The following is a 17,182-nucleotide window of genomic DNA, read 5'->3' as shown; positions in this document are numbered from 1 at the left end:
AGTTTGAGGACCGCTACTCTAGTTTCATACTTATTCCATAGTTCCACTTGTATTACTCAGACATCTCGGATTTAACATTTCCAATGCTGAACCTCGATAACCACCTCTCCTCAAAAATGAATACATGTCTCTCCTGCAGTCTTTCTTTCTTCTCCTGCAGTCTTTCTCTCTCTCCTTCCTTCCTTCCTTTTCTTTCTTTCTTTCTTTTTCTTTCTTTTCTTCTCCCCTCTGCCCCAAGATCTTGCTCTGTTACCCAGGCAGGAGTGTAATGGTGCAATCATGGCTCACTGTAGCCTCAACCTCCTGAGCTTAAGCAATCCTTCCACGTCAGCCTCCTGAATGGCTGGGGATACAGGCAAGCACCATCATTCCTTGCTAATTTTTGTATGTTTTGCAGTGATGAGATCTTGCTTTGTTGCCCAGACTGGTCTTGAACTCTTGGGCTCAAGCAATCCTCCCGCCTGTACCTTCCAAAGTGCTGGGATTACAGGCATGAGCCACCATGCCCAGCCTCCCTTCTGAAGTCTTTAAAGTCTCAGTAAATAGTAACTCCAGCTTCCAGTTGCACAGGCTATGCTCTTGCATTCATCCTAGAGTCTTCTTTTTCCCTTATGCCATACAATCTGACCCATCGGGAGATACTGAAGGTCTTACCTTCATAGTATGCCCAAAATAGGACCACTTCGTAGCACAGAATCTGATCTAAACCACCAATTTCACATGTCTGAATGATTACTGTATTCTTCTAATTGCTCTTGCTGTTTGTGAACTTACCCTCTTCAATCTATTCTCAACACATTAGCCAAACTGATCCTCTTACAGCCACAATATCCTACAGTAATTTCCCATCTCACTCAGAGTAAAGTCGAAGTCCTTATAATAATCTAAAATGCCATACATAATCTGGCACTTCATAAATGATAGATATACTCTTACACTAGTCTTTGTACCTGCTGTGCCATCTAGAATGTTCTTCCCACAGATTCAGTTTCCTTCCTCTTTCTTCAGCTGTTTTATTCAAGAGCTGCTACTCTGTATAACATTGCACTCCCTCCTCATACAATACCTTCAAGTCTTATTTATTTTTTTCTCAGTAGCACTTATACTTTTCTAATGTACTATGTTCTTAAGGGATTTTAATGTTTCCCCAATCACAATGTAAGCTTCACAAAAACAGAGACTTTTGTATGTTTTGTTCACTGCATATCCCAGGGTCTAGAAAAGTGCCTGCAACATAGTAGGTGTTAAATAGTGATGACTTCATTAAACTGTTTATGCTATGCTATTCTGCACATATTTTATTTGTGTGTGCCTTGTATGTATTACCTCTGACCAGAGGGCTTTCCTCTATCTTCATTTCTCCCTGCTATGGATTGACAGCATTCTTTTTTCTAAAAAAGTCAGCTTTATTGAAATATAATTCACACACCATATAATTCATCCACTTAAAGGGTACAATTAAACAATACTACTATAATCACAGACTTGTGCAACGATCAACACAATTTTTTCTTCAACTTTTAAGTTCTGGGGTACATGTGCAGCATGTGCAGGTTTGTTTTGTAGGTAAACATGTGCCATGGTGGTTTGCTGCACAGATCATCCCATCCCCTAGGTATTAAGCCCAACATCCATTAACTATTCTTCTTGATGCTCTCTCTCTCTGCACCCTCCCCTCTGACAGGTGTGTGCATCATCACAATTTTAGAATGTTTTTATCACCTCGAAAAGAAGCCCTGTACTCTAGCTATTGTCTCTCTATCCCCCGTTTCTGCAGTCCTAACCAACCACTAATCTACTTTCTGTCTCTCTAGATTTGCCTCTTCTGGACATTTCATATAAATGGAATCATACAATATGTGGTCTTTTGTGACTGGCTTCTTTCACTTAGCATAATATTTCTAAGCTTCATCCCTGTGATAGCATGCATCTTTACTTCATTCCTTCTCATGACTAAATAATATTATATTATATGGCTAGACCACATTTTGTTTATCCATTTGTCAGTTAATGTACAATTGAGTTGCTTCTGCCTTTTGACTCTTATGAATAAGAATCCTATAAACATTTGTATACAATTTTTTAATATAGATGTGTGTTTTCATCTCTCTCTCTCTCTCTCTTTGTCTCTCCCTCTCTTGATACAGTCTCGCTCTGTTGCCCAGGCTGGAGTGCACTGGTACAATCTCAGCTCACTGCAACCTCTGCTTCCCGAGTTCAAGAAATTCTTCTGCCTCAGCCTCCCAAGTAGCTGGGATTACAGGTGTGCACTGCCACACCCGGCTAATTTTTGTAATTTTAGTAGAGACAGGGTTTCACCATGTTGGCCAAGCTGGTCATGAACTCCTGACCTCAAGTGATCTGCCTGCCTTGGCCTCTCAAAGTGCTGGGTGCCCGGCCTCATTTCTCTTGAGTTGAGAATTGCTGGGTCATATGACAACTCTAGGTTTAACCATGTAAAAAACTGCCAGACCATTTTCCAAAGTGGCTGCACCATTTCACATTCCCACCAGTAGTGTATGAGGGTTGTAATTTCTCTTCATCCTCTCCAATATATGTCATTATCTCACTCTTTGATTCTAATCATCCTCGTGGGTGTGACATGATAACACATTGTAGTTTTGATTTGCATTTCCCCACTGACTAATGATGTTGAGCATCTTTTCATGTGCTTATTGGTTATTCATATATCTTTTTTGGAGAAATGTCTATTTAGATCCTTAGTCTATTTTCAAATTGGGTTCTTTTCCTTTTTATCATTGAGTTGTAAGAGTTCTTTATATATCCTAGATGTAAGTCTGTATTAATCTGTTCTCACACTGCTATAAAGAACTACTGGAGACTGGGTAATTTATGAAGAAAAGAGGTTTAATTGGCTCACAGTTCCACAGGCTTAACAGGAAGCATGGTTGAAAGGCCTCAGGAAATTTACAATAATGGCAGAAGGCGAAGAGGAAGTAAGCACCTTTTTCACATGGAGGCAGGAGAGAGAGAGCAAAAAGTGCCATGTACTTTTAAACCATCCAATCTCGTGAGAACTGACTCACTATCAGGAGAACAGCAAGGGAGAAATCCCCCTTATGATCCAATCGCCTCTCGCCAAGTCCCTCCTCTGATTCCATATAACATTGGTGTGGGGACACAAATCCAAACCGTATTCAAGTCCCTTATTAGACATATATGATTTGCATATACGAGCTCTCATTCTTTAGGTTGTCTTTGGGTTGATAATATCTTTTGGAGCACAAAAAATTTTTAATTTGATGACATTTATCTAGTTTTTCTTCGGTTGCTTGTGTTTTTAGTGTCAAATCTAAGAATACTTTGTCAAATTTGAGGTCATGAAGATTTACCTTATATTTTCTTCTAAGAGTTTTATAAGTTTAACTCTTACATTTACATCTTTGATTTATTTTGAGTTAATTTTTGTATCTGGGGCAAGGGTACAGTTTAACTCTTTTACATGTGGCTAACTAGTTGTTCCAGAAGTTTGTTAAAAAGAGTATTCTTCCCTGTTGAATTGTCTTGGTAAAAATCAATTGATCATAGGTTAATGGGCTTATTTCTGAACTCTCAATTCTATTCTATTGTTCTATGTCTATTCTTATGGCAGTAACACATTGTCTTGATTACTACTGCTTAGTACATTTCGAAATCAGAACTATGAATCTTTCAGGTTTGTTTTTCTTTTTCATAATTATTTTTGCTATTCTGGGTCATTTGCAATTCCGTGTGAATATTAGAATCAGCCAGCCAATTTCTAAAAGGAATCCACCTGAGATTATGGTAGGATTGCATTGAATCTATAAATCAATTCAAAGAATATTGCCACTTTAACAATACTAAGTCTTCTCATCCACAAGCATGGGATATTTTTCGATTTATTTAGATATTTTAAAATTTATTGAACAATATTTATTAGTTTTCAGAGTATAAGATTTGCACCTCTTTTGTTAAATTTCTTCCTAAATATTTTATACTTTTTCGATGCTACTATAAAAGGAATTTTCTTAATTTCATTTTTGCATTGTTCATTGCAAGTGTATAGAAATACAATTGAATTTTGTATGTTGATTTTGTACCCTAAAAGCTTGCTGAATTTGTTAATTAGTTCTAATAGTTATTTTCAGATTCCTTAGCATTTTCTATGTACGAGATCATGTCATCTGTGAATAGAGATCATTTTATATCTTCCTTTCCAATCATGATGTCTTTTATTTCATTTTCTTGCCTAATTGCACTGCCTAAAACTTCCAATACAATGCTGAATAAAAATTGTGAGAATAGATAGATATCTTCATCTGGTTTTCCATCTCCTGGAAAGCATGCAGTCTTTCACTACTAAGTATGCGGTTAGCTGTGGGTTTCTTGTAGATACCCTTTATCAATCTGAGAATTTTCTAATTCTAGTCTGTGGAGTGTTTTTGAAAATCATGAAATAGTGTTAGGATATTTGTCAAATGCTTTTTCTGTGTTTACTGAGATGATCGTGTAATTTTCTTGTTTTATTGATATGATGTATTATACTAATTGATTTTCAAATGTTGAACCAAACTTGCATTCCTGTGATAAATCTCACTTGCTCTTGATACATAATTCTTTTTTTGATTTTTCTGTATTCAGTTTGCTAGTGTTTGTGGTGAATTTTTATATCCATATTCATAAGAGATATTGGTCTGCAGTGTTGTTGTTTTTTTTTAATTGTGATGTTTTTGTCTTTTTTTTTTTCTCTCTCTCTCAGGATAATATTGGTCGCATAGAATCAGTTGGGAGATATTCCTTCATCCTTTTTAATTTTGAAGAGTATGTGATGAATTGTTATTAATTCATCATCACATATTTGGTAGAATTCACCAGTGAGGCTATCTGGGCCTAGGTTTTTCTTTATGGGTAGTTATGCTTTTTTTTTTTTTTTTTTTTTTTTCCTTAACTATATCAATCTTTTACTTGTTATAGGTCTCTTCAGATTACCTGTTTCTTCTTGAGTAAATTTTGGTAGTTTTTGTGTTTCTAGAAATTTGTCCTTTTAATCTAGATTATTTATTTTATTGGTAGACAATTGTTCAGAGTACGCCTTTATAATCTTTTTTATTCCTGCAAGGTCTGTAGTACTGTTCTCTTTTATGCTTGGCTAATATATATTCCTCCTTTGAGATACAACTCACATATCAATCATCTATTTCACAAAGCTTTCTTTCACACTCTTCCACCTCCACCCCAAAAATCTTTCTGAAGTAATATTCTAATGCCCCTCTTCATTCCTTCATCATATCATTTTACAGACTATATTATTGCCTCTTTATTATGTCTATTTTCCTCCTAGACTGTGAGAAACTTGAGGAAAGGAACTTTGGTCTTAATGACATGAAATGCTTAATGAATGCTTTTGGAAATTAACTGAAATTCATCACTGTTATCAAGCTCCCTTGGCCTGATGCATCTATATTCACTATTGAACTACATCTGCTACTCAGAGTAAATATTCCTGTCTTCTCATCAGTGTCCTCTCTTATTCTTATTCCTGATCTCTCCCTTTGCCCTTCTCCACACTTGTATAATATGATGACCTCTCTCCCTCATCCATGAGTTGCCAAGAACTTCCTTAAAAAGCTAAATCTCAGTTATCTATATTCCATCCTTCTAAATTATCCATGATTCATTGTAAAATCTCTGGCTGAAAAAAATATATAAATAGCCCTAAACTCATGAAAATATACTCAGTCTCACTCCATAATAAGAAAGGTATAAATTAAAGCCACACTGAGATACTGTTTTTCACCTATCAGATTGGCAAAAGACAAAATGTTTGATAATACACTTTGTTGGCAAGAGTGTGGGAAAACTAATGCTCTCAGAAACTGATAGTGAGACTGTAAACTGTTAACTTCTATGGAGGGCATTTGACAATTTCCATCACTATTAGGAAGCTATGTATTCTTTGATCCAGCAATCCTAGTTTTAGAAATTTATCCTACAGATATACATATATGTGTTTGAAATGACATCAAAGCATTTATTACAACGTTGTATAAAACATCAAAATATTGAAAACTAGCTAATTGTTCTTCAATATTGGAGTGATAAATCATGGCCATGTAGTGGAATACTATGCAGCTATAAAAGAATGAGAAATTCTTTAATGATTTGGCAATAATCTTTAAACTGTATCACTGAATTTTTTTAAAAAGCGAAATGCAGAACTTGTGTAGCATATGCTGCCATTTGAGCAGAAGTGGAGAAAAGGTACACCCACATATTAGCTTATATGTGTACGAGATATTTGCAGAATGATAAATCAACTAAAATCTTTGGTCGCCTCTAGGGAGATGTAGTGGATATCTGAGAGACTTCACTGTCTCTTTGTTCTGCCAATTTAATGTTTGACAATATCAGTATATGCCTGTCTATCTTGAGCCTTGAGTCTGTGTGATTAGGAAATTCAAAGTCATGACGTATTAGTTTGTAACCAAAGGAGACTAGAACATGATCCTAATGCCTGTCTGGTGCAAAAGATATGACCTATTTCACTAATAATCCAATGATTCTCAATGTGTGTTCTTCAGAGCTGTAACATTGGCATCACATGGGAAATTTGTTAGAAATACAGTCTCAGGTCTCACTGCAGACCTACTAAATCAGAAACTCAGGGGTTGGGCCCAGCAATCTGTGTTTATAACAAGCCTTTCAAGTGAGTCTAATGCAAGATCAAGTTTGAGAAGCACTTCAAAGTCCAATCACCCGATGAAGCATATGTAGTTAGCAAACACCTATTGTGCAGATCATCTCCCTTTCCCTTTCACTTAGGTCACTGAGTTCTGTTGATTCTTCCTCTGGAATATCACCTGCACCCATTTGCCACTGCCTCTTCCCATTCTCAGCCTCAATATCTTAGTTCAGGTCCTCATCACCTCACACTACAAGAGCATCCTAATTCCCCACTCTACTTCTAACATTGTCCCTTCTAGTTCAACCCAAACTACTTTGTCCACATCAGTCAGTACCCTACTCAAAAATAAGTGATAAATGCCTCATTTGCCTCCAAGATGAAGCACATATTTTCAATTGGGATTAAAGCATCTTCTTAATTTAGCTTCAAACTGACTTTAAAACATTTTTTCTTTTGTGAATCCTCAACAGTAGCCCTCCTATATATCCAAATTAATTTTTAAATTATACCATGAGAATTTTGTCTGTATAACTTTCCCTTCCCAATTCCTCTCACCCTACACTCACCACCTTTCCCAGTATGTTTCCCAGCTAACTCCTACTTACCCCTTAGATTTTGGCTTAGGTGCCTTCTTCTCTTTCAGGAAGCCTTTTCTGGGTGTTTCAGACTAGGTAAGGTACTCCTCCTCTGGACTCCCAGAACACCCTGTACTTCCACACTATATTTTAAACATCTGTTTATCTGTCTCCTTCACTAGTATGTAAACTCCCTGATGGCAGGAACCTTGTTCGTTAACTCAACAAATCTTTACTGAGCACTGCTATGTGTCAGGCCCTGTATCCCTGGTACCTAGGAGGCACTAAATAAATATTTTTAATTGATTTAAAGAAGATTTATTCCCTTCTTATGATTTCCCCTCCAGTCACATATTTCTCTGTTAACCACTATTGGGATAGATACATTTTTGGACACTTAAGATCACATCCAAGGGCAAGTAAGTGGTATAAAAAATATAAGCGCTATGGAGCTAGTGGCAAAGAGGAAGGAAAGGAAAGAAACTTGTACCCATCAGGCAACTATAGTGGACCAGGCACATTACAGGAAATAAGCTATTTATTTTCTCTCTCTCCATCTTTTATGTGAAATTTGCAAACTAAAGTGAAGTATGTACAAATAAAGTAAATTTTGCTTGAAAAGTAAGTCATTTCTGACTTATACACATATTCGTGTATCAGAAAAGATGAGTGTTTCATATTAAGGGAAGAGCATAGATTAGGTTCAACTATACATAATTTACAGGTAGATTCTAAATCTTTTTCCCTACCTCTTGCCCTAGCTCTTCCTAATCCTCATTAGTTAATAACATCAAATGGGAATGCATGTAATTTAGGAAAAGATAGTACAGAGTTAAAAAAGGGGATTTCAATAAGTTTTCAGACAACCTGGAAAGTTCAGCCTTCTTTAAGTGTGATCAGGAAAGACTGAACTGTGAACAGGATTCCAGATTCATTTAAAATTAAGGTCAAAATTTCTAAAAATGGGGCTGTGAATCTCTTAGAGGCTTGCAGATCCCTTCATTAAATTGTCTGTACACAATAAATAGATCTGGTATATATGTGCAATGTTTTAAATTTATATTGATGTTATTGTGAATAATACAATGTATATTCACATTTGCAAATAAATTTTAATTTTTTCTTTTTGCAAAAGCAATACATGCTAATTGTCAAAAACTATGGGCTGGCAAGAGGAAGAACATAAAGTTCACTTAAAATTCTACCACCCAGAAGTAACCATAGTTGTATATTTTTAATAGAAATTATTTAGACTTACAGAAAAATTGTGAAGATAGTATAGAGTTCCCATATAACGCACACCCAGTTTCCCCTATTATTAACATCTTACATTAGCATGGTACATTTGTTATAATTAGTGAATCAATATTGATTCATTATTATTAACTGAAGTCTATTCTGTGTTGAATTCCCTTAGTTTTTTACCTAATGCCTTTTCTCTGTTCAAAGATCCCATCCAGGATACCACATTATATTTAGTCGTCATATCTCCTTAGTCTCCTCTTGGCTGTGACACTTTCTTAGACTTTCCTTGTTTTTGATGGCATTGACAGTACTGGTTTCACTTAAATGCCTGCAGTGAAAGCCTTTCATGTCATTAACAGCAACATATGAATATCTACAAGTTCATTTTAAAATTTTAATGATTTCGGCCAGGCATGGTGGCTCACGCCTGTAATCCCAGCACTTTAGGAAGCTGAGGCGGGTGGATCATCTGGGGTTGGGAGTTAGAGACCAGCCTGACCAATATAGTGAAACCCTGTCTCTACTAAAAATACAAAATTAGCTGGGCGTGGTGGCATATGCCTGTAATCCCAGCTGCTAGGGAGGCTGAGGCAGGAGAATCGCTTGAACCTGGGAGGCAGACATGGCGGTGAGCTATGATTGTGCCACTGCACTACAGCCTGGGCAACAGGAATGAAACTCCGTCTCAAAAAAAATAATAATAATTAATGATTTCAGAGGAGCTTTATGTTTCCATGTCTTTCCCCAAATGCTATTATCTGGGTCTACTTCCTATCATGTGCAAGTCAGTGCCATTTGTTTACATTACAGAAGGGGGTCTGATTGAAGAGTTTGGTTCCTAGACTCTGACATTTCTTTGAGGGCTGCAGTTTGGGTTGGGCTTTCTGAGCTATTTTGAATATTTTGAATTCCTTTTAGGATCAGTGATAAGTGAGGAGGTAAGAGAGATAAATAGAGGATGCGCTATGTAGAGAATTAAGAAAAACAAGGGACTTTTGGACTTCTATCTAAAGGGGGATAATCCAAATCAGAGTCGCTACCTAAGATACTTTTGGAGTTGACAGTCTTCAAAGGCTATGTTTTTGCTAAACCACAGCATATTTCCACTAATTAAGATACAAAGGATGGAAAAAATTTGTGACAGTAGATATTTGTGCTATTTAGAAATGTCAACTAGAACTCATATTTTTTACAAATTGACAAATGACCCCAAATAACTAGCTAATTTGTACTTTGTGGTAGCATTTTATTAAATATTAAAATTTGGTTCTTCCGGATGGACTTTTACCTAGATAATCACAATATATTATCATTTAAGGCAACATTGTGGTTGAACACAATGTCATATTTTGAGTGCTACTGCCAATTGGACAAAGTTTACTTACTACTCCCTATGGGTTAGAGATTAACTACATTATTTGTTTGGATTTATCTCTGCTTATGTTGATTCAAAAATGTCATTAATTTCTGCTAATGTTATTGTTTGAATGAAGTGAAATTATGAATAACAGGGTGAGTTTATTTATTTATTTAGATTAAGTAACTGAGACTGACTCCTGGGGATTACAATAGGAGATTCCTCTGGCTTTTGCTTACACATTAAGAAAAGTATGTATGCAGTATCATGCCAGGAAATGAGTGGCAGGGGCTTGGACTGAGAACACTATACCGAAGTGTAATGTATTTGTAGTGGTAAACCAGAGGCCAGGGGAGTTACAAAAACAAGACTGTCAACTCACACAGAATGTCTATGCAAATAAGCAATTGAGAAATCTTAATTCATTGATTCAAATGTGCTTATGCTGACAACAGCAGTGGACTAAAAAGTATGAGGGTCTGAGTTTGGAAGCCTGCTTCTACACCACCAACTCCCTGAGTAATCTAGACTCATCACTTCCTCTTTCTGAGTTTTCTACTCCCAAGGCTCTTTCTAGATCTAGCAGCCTATGAATCCTATGATTCTATTAGATGTGAGGCACTAGGTGCTTTGTGAGAGCCAAAATTATATAAGACTCTCTTAAAGTTCTTGTTTTTCTGAGGCTGTATACTTTTAATAGAAATATGAAAAATGTCTCTGTCAAAGTGTCATACTCTGTCACAGTGTCACTCAGGGTGGAGTGCAGTAGCACAATCATGGCTCACTGTAGCCTTGACCTCCTGGGCTCAAGCAATCCTCCTGCCTCAGCCTCCTGTGTAGCTGGGACTACAAGTGCACACCACCAGACCTGGCTAATTTTTGTATTTTTTGTAGAGACAGGGTTTTGCCACATTGCCCAGGCTGGTCTTGAGCTCCTGGGCTCAAGTGATCTCCCTGCCTTTGCCTCCCAAAGTGTTGAGATTACAGGTGTGAGCCACTGCGCCTGGCCTCAAGTTCTTAAAAATCAAAGTAAGGAGTTGAATATTCCATAGATATTCCACAAATATTTGCCCCCAGGACTCAAGAAGGCCCCAAGTACTGAGGCAGAGACAGAGCACACACGTGGACAGTTACACAATTCTAACAATGAAGCAAGGCTACAGTGTTTGTCTTAGCTTCATTTCCATTTATTCTGCTCCAAAGATTTATCTATACACTGCTAAAAATAAGTGATAACATTGTGTCTTAGTCTCTTTTGTGCTGCTATAACAAAATGCCACAGACTGGGTAATTTATAACAAACAGAAATGCATTTCTCACAGCTCTGGAGGCTAGGAAGTTCTAGATCAGGTGCTAACATCTCGTGTCTATTGAGGGCCTATCATGCATTCTCACATAGCAGAAGAGCAAAAAAAGAGCAAACCCACTCCCACAAACCCTTTTTATAGCAGCACTAAACACCTTCCTTTAGACCACATCTCCCAACAGTGTTGCATTGGGGATTAAGTTTCAACATGCATTTTGGAGGGAACAAAAACATTCAAACCATAGCACATTGGTTTAAAACCAGTATACCAGAACTTAAGCATGTGTATCATCTCTTTGAAGTAATGGAACAATTATTCAAAGACACTTGGAAACTGCCTACATAACCTGTGGCACATGTTCAAATTTACTTGGTTGGACTAAATCTTGGTCATTGGAGAACAGAATAGGTGTGTGGGAATAGCCAAACATCACTTACAGCCAAATGAACTGAATACGATGAGTGATAGACCCAGTGCAGTGGCTCACACCTGTTAATCTCAGCACTTTGGGAGGCTGAGGCAGGTGGTTTGCTTGAGGCCAGGAGTTTGAGACCAACCTGGTCAAAATGGCAAAACCCCATCTCTATTACAAATACAAAAATTATCCAGGCATGGTGGTGCACACCTGTAGCCCCAGCTAATTAGGAGGCTGAGGCACAAGAATCATTTGAACCTGAGAGGCAGAAGTTGCAGTGAGCCAAGACTGTGCCACTGCACTCCAGCCTGGGTGACAGAGTGAGACTCTGTCTCAAAAAAAAAAAAAAAAAAAAAAAAAAAAAAAAAAAAAAGGATCAGTGATAGACCTGGTGCATAAATTTTGAACTAAACAAGAAGTATGATAATTAAGAAATGAGATTGGCTTTCTTCAGGGCCTCATAATTGGCTCTGAGGCAATTCTTATTCCTACAGATGTTTTGAGCATTATGGGAATAAGTAGACTTCCTCCCAAGGGAAGACACTTTGAAAGGCAACAGTCCTTATCTGACAAACTTATAATGTAATTAGAAATAATAGCTATGTTATTAACAGTTACATATTGTACTTCACTAATCCTCATTGTTACATTTTTGGTAAAAGTAGTATCTTTTACTTCTGAAAGAAAAAAAATAAAGCAATATTTACTGAATCTTTCCACCATTCAGCTATTCATTATGTGCTATACGCTAAGCTAGATTAACTTCCACAGCAACTCTGTATGAAGTAAATATTCGTTTCTCCCATTTGGCAAATGAACTGGCAAAACTGAGGTTCAGAAAAGTTAAATGGCATATTGATAAAAATAAGAATGTTCCTTCAAGCTTGCCAAAAATAATTTAAAAACTCAACTCCATAATATATTTCAGAAGTTCTTGCACAGTAATTAGCAATGTAGCAATTAGTACAATTGACTTTTCCTTTTTTGGTGTTTTAATATCATTTTAATTGACTAGGGTACACCATTGCTTCCATACCTCCCTGCCAGAGACTAATAAAAAGAAATTTTCATTGATTTTATAAATAGATGAACAATAACACTTTCACATTTGTCAGTTACCTACAAAGGGTTTCCCCTCTTTTGTTATGTGGTTGGTTGGTTTGATTGAGCTTCAAGTGTGTTTGACCTGTAGTGTATATTTGTCTCAGCTCCTGAAAAAAGTTAATTTAAGTAGTCTCTAGGTTTCTAAATATTTTACAATCAAGAAAATAGTAACTATTTAACTCTAGGTAATTTACATAATCATTTCAAACTTGTGTTCTTGTCTTTCACATGGGGATAAACATGTCTACCTCACTGACCTTCAGATAATTGATAGATAGTCTAAATGCAATACTGTTTTTAAATGAACATTGAAGAAATAAAATGTGTGGTCCAAAAATGCACAGTATTGTTTTTTTACACATTGATTATGTGATTGACTAACCACTAACTCAATATTTATGTGTTCTGATATAATTTGATCAACATTCTGGGATAGCTCCAGAGAAAGATTACTTTCTCCTGGTAGCTTCAGAAAACAGAAAGAAGCCATACATTACAAAAGTCCAGGATCTGAAAAATTTCCTTTTGACAATCAAGCATGGCAGCTCTTACTACTCAGTGTCTAAGACATTCAGTGAGGTGGTTCACATCAATGGACTGAATGGGGACATTTCTCCAAAAAGGCACCCTTGCACAGAGAAGCTCATTGGTCTAAACAAGGACAACAAGGGGAAGGGGTAAAATATCTCAGTGCAAGGATCAGGAGGCCTCCCAGGGCTTTCAGCCCTGATTCTTGCCGACAGTTTGAAGGTGGGCCAGGTTCTGTCACATTATGATAATCAGTTTCTTTGACTAAAACAAGACAAGAGACAGACAGAATGATACTTGCTTTACTTACTCCATTGGGATATTGTGAAGAGCTTTGCCAGTTGTAGAGATCGATATACAAGTAAAGACTTAATTAACTCAGCAAATGTTTTTTGAGTACTTACTGTGTATAATACACAAAAGGAAACATTCATCTGCCCTCAAGAAGCTGGTAGCCTGTTAGAGAAAGAATAAAATGTATAAAAATAAAAAATGTGGGGTAGAAAATCCTAAGTGCCAAAATAGAGGTAACATTTCTGAAAATATTGCAATTACTACATTTCTGGAAATAAATTAAGTAGGTGGTTACTGGAATTGGTAAATAAAATGATTATAATGATAAAAACGACCTTTTAAAGGTACACACCTTTAGTATTACATTTGCTTTATTCCTGGTAATTAATTAAATCATTTTCACTTGACAAACATTTATTGAGCAACTACTGTGAGCTGGTCCCTGTTCTAAGAGCAGGAGATAGAGTTAAAAATGCATATTCTTTCTCTCTATGAACTTATAGTTTAGTGAAGAGAAACAAACATGCACAATAATGATAAAAATTTACAGGTACAGTCGGGCATAACGTAAGGGAAAGAAGTGAATCAGTTCTAGCTGATGGTGGAGGTTGAGCAAGAATCTGGGAAACTTCATGGAGAAGGTTGCCCTTGAGTCTTGAAGGAGAGGGAGGACTCCCTCAAGCAGGCAGAGGCAAGGAGCCACAGATACCTCTGGCAGAGGGAAGGGCATGAACACAAACACAAAAGTGCAAAGAGCTTGGGGAGTGAGGGCAACTGTAAGTGGTTTCCAGTGGCATTACTGAAGTAGGCTGGGGGAAGGGAAGAGCCACAGAAAAGATGAGAAACCTTTTGATTTCTTTACAGCTTTGCCCAGATTCAGGCCTGTAATCACCCTTCAATCTGAATTCCTTTTGTTTTATGTAATAGCTTCAAGTCTGAATGATATGGTTTTGTTCTGTGTCTCAACACAAATCACATCTCAAATTGTTATCCCCACGTGTTGAGGGAGGGAAGTAATTGGATTATGAGGGCAGTTTCCCCCTGCTGTTCTCATGATAGTGAGTTCTCATGAGGTCTGATGGTTTTATAAATGGTAGTTTTCCCTATACTCACTCACGCTCTCTCTCTCACCTGCCAACATGTAAGATGTGCCTGCTTCCACTTCTGCTATGACTATAAGTTTCCTGAGGCTTTCCCAGCCACGCAGAACTGTGAGTCAATTAAACATCTTTCCTTTATAAGTTACCCAGTCTTGGGTATTTCTTTACAACAGTGTGAGAACAGACTAATACACTCACCCACACACAGTTGAAAACACCTGCATTTGCAACAACAACAAAAAAAGTTTTGTTTCCAAAATGTATTACAAGTATTTTCCATGTGAACTTGGTGCTGAATGGCACAACTGGACTTGGGGTAGTGCATTACTCTCTACTGCCTATTCATCCAAGCTAGTTAAAGGCTTTCTATGTGAACTTCTTTTCTTCTTGGAAAAAGGGAGTCTGAAAACTTTTAATTAACCATTCAGTTTGTAGAGCTCTGAAGCAATTGTTAGCTCACTAAATATTACTATTATTCTAAAATAATTTTAACTGAAGTCTGCATTTTCTGTGTTTCCATTCCCTTTTCCCCTACTCTGTGGCTTCACTTACTATATTGCTTTCAATTTTGGTGAGAATGGATCCTTTCTCTTTTACTGCGGGCTAGCTATTGTGTGTTAGAGCTCACCAGAATAAATGCTTGGTGTCCCTAAGAAGTCAAGGTGTTCATGCTCTTTTGTGATATACTTCCTACTCAAAATTGGAGTGCCTGCCTATATCTGCTGTTGACTACAGGCTATCTTGCATGAGTATCATTTCAGCCTTTTGAACAGGAGCTAGTCTAGTGCAATAGCCATTTGCCATAGGGGAATTCCATTATGTCTCCTTATCAGGAGGATGGATTCTGTCTGGTGTTTACACTGAAGATGGGGGAAATTTAATTAAATTCTTTCAAGTGCTAGATTTACTTGTACTATCAATTTACTGCTAAAACCACCATTCTCATTTTGGAGAATGAGAATAGGACCATATATCTCAAACTTATCAACTGTCAGCACTTCCAGTAATAGTTTTCTGCTTAGAATCAAAGAAAGATTTGGGTTTTTGAGTTCCCAAAGCCCTCTAGTTAGAACCTTATGGACCTCATGATTTGGAACTGAATTTACTATACACTTTTGCCTATTGGAATGATTTTTGCAATAAATCTAGTATCTTATTTGCAAATGTCTTGGGGTGAAGTTTGGCAACTTCTTCAAGGAGTAGTTCATTCCTCCCATCATTGCCTTGTGAAGACTATGCAGAAATTAGATTAAACAATACCACTGCCAATAAATCATCCAGATGTTTGGCCAAGTAACAAAACACTGGACCATTGGGAAAGCTAGTGAAAGCTAGGATAAGTACACACAATAATTGGCATAAAAATAAATCAGTATGAAGAGAAACATGGTAAAAATTTCAGATGCCAGAAATAAAGCATTCATAATCCTGTCCAAAAATTGATGTTATGGGAAAACTTCCCTTGAGTTTCAGTTTAGATGACTATTTGAAGGTAGAAGAGAAATACATATGGATTTTGTTTATAATTTGTTTACAAAATGTTTGACACTTGGATAAAAGCTGAAAAAAATCTATCAAAAATCTAATGGGTCATGAGACCTGTTCTCAAGGAACTTATAACATAGTTAAAAAATAAGAATTCCACACCTGGCATCATTAAAGTCAAAGAAATCTTGCAATGAAGAGTGAAATGCATATAACTTAGTGTAAAACTGCATGATACAGACACACATCAAAAGCTATGGAAATTTAGGAAAAGAATCAAACTATTAATGAGGACCTCCAGTCTTAGGAAAAGCTTCATGAGGGATGTGTGATTTGTGTTGACTCAGAGGCTAGGCACAGTTTGGGTACACAGAAGGGAGAGAGAATGAGATACTCTGATTGAAAAGGGGGAAGAAAAAGAGCAAAGCCATGAGAGATAGAATGAAACTGGTGGGCAGAAGGCAAAGAAGAGGCCAAGCTACCTAGGACAGAGTATGTGAGAAGGTTGGCATGGGTGGGTAGACTCAGACTTGGCAGTGCAGGCTTTAGAAGTTAGTTTGAGTTCCAGAGGCAAAGAAGAGCCATCAGGATCCATTGAGCAGCAGAGTGACACGACGAAAGCAGTGTTGTGGGAAAATTAGACCAGGATTTATGGGATTACATATGGCCATCCATATGGCAAACATACCAGTTCCAAAGATTCTTACTTGCCAGTACAATGAATATGAAGGGAAAGAGGCTGAAGGCTGGCTTGAAATCAGACTATAATGGAGGCTCAGATCAATCAGAATGAATTCAGATGGAGAAGACAGATAGTTTCCATTGGCATATGAGAGAGGTGAGATGAAATATTCTGATATAGAGTACTGAAAAGAAATTAAGAGTTAAAAAGGAACTAAGGAGAATGAGAGAGCTGGAATAGTGAAGGTCCATTATTATCTTGCCCCTGCCTTTGACTCCAACTTAATTTTAACATATGCTCCATTCATATGGAACTGTAGTTCCCTGAAATCAATGTTTTCTCATCTTTTGAGGCCTTTGCCCAGAACACTCTTTCTCTATTTTTTTTTCTTCCTGAATGCATTTGTTGTAAGCAGAATGGCCT

This window comes from Aotus nancymaae, unplaced genomic scaffold, assembly GCF_030222135.1.
Source record: "Aotus nancymaae isolate 86718 unplaced genomic scaffold, 86718_ANA_hifiasm-v0.15.2.pri h1tg000004l, whole genome shotgun sequence".
NCBI lineage: Eukaryota > Metazoa > Chordata > Mammalia > Primates > Aotidae > Aotus > Aotus nancymaae.
This window is presented reverse-complemented; position numbering follows the sequence as displayed.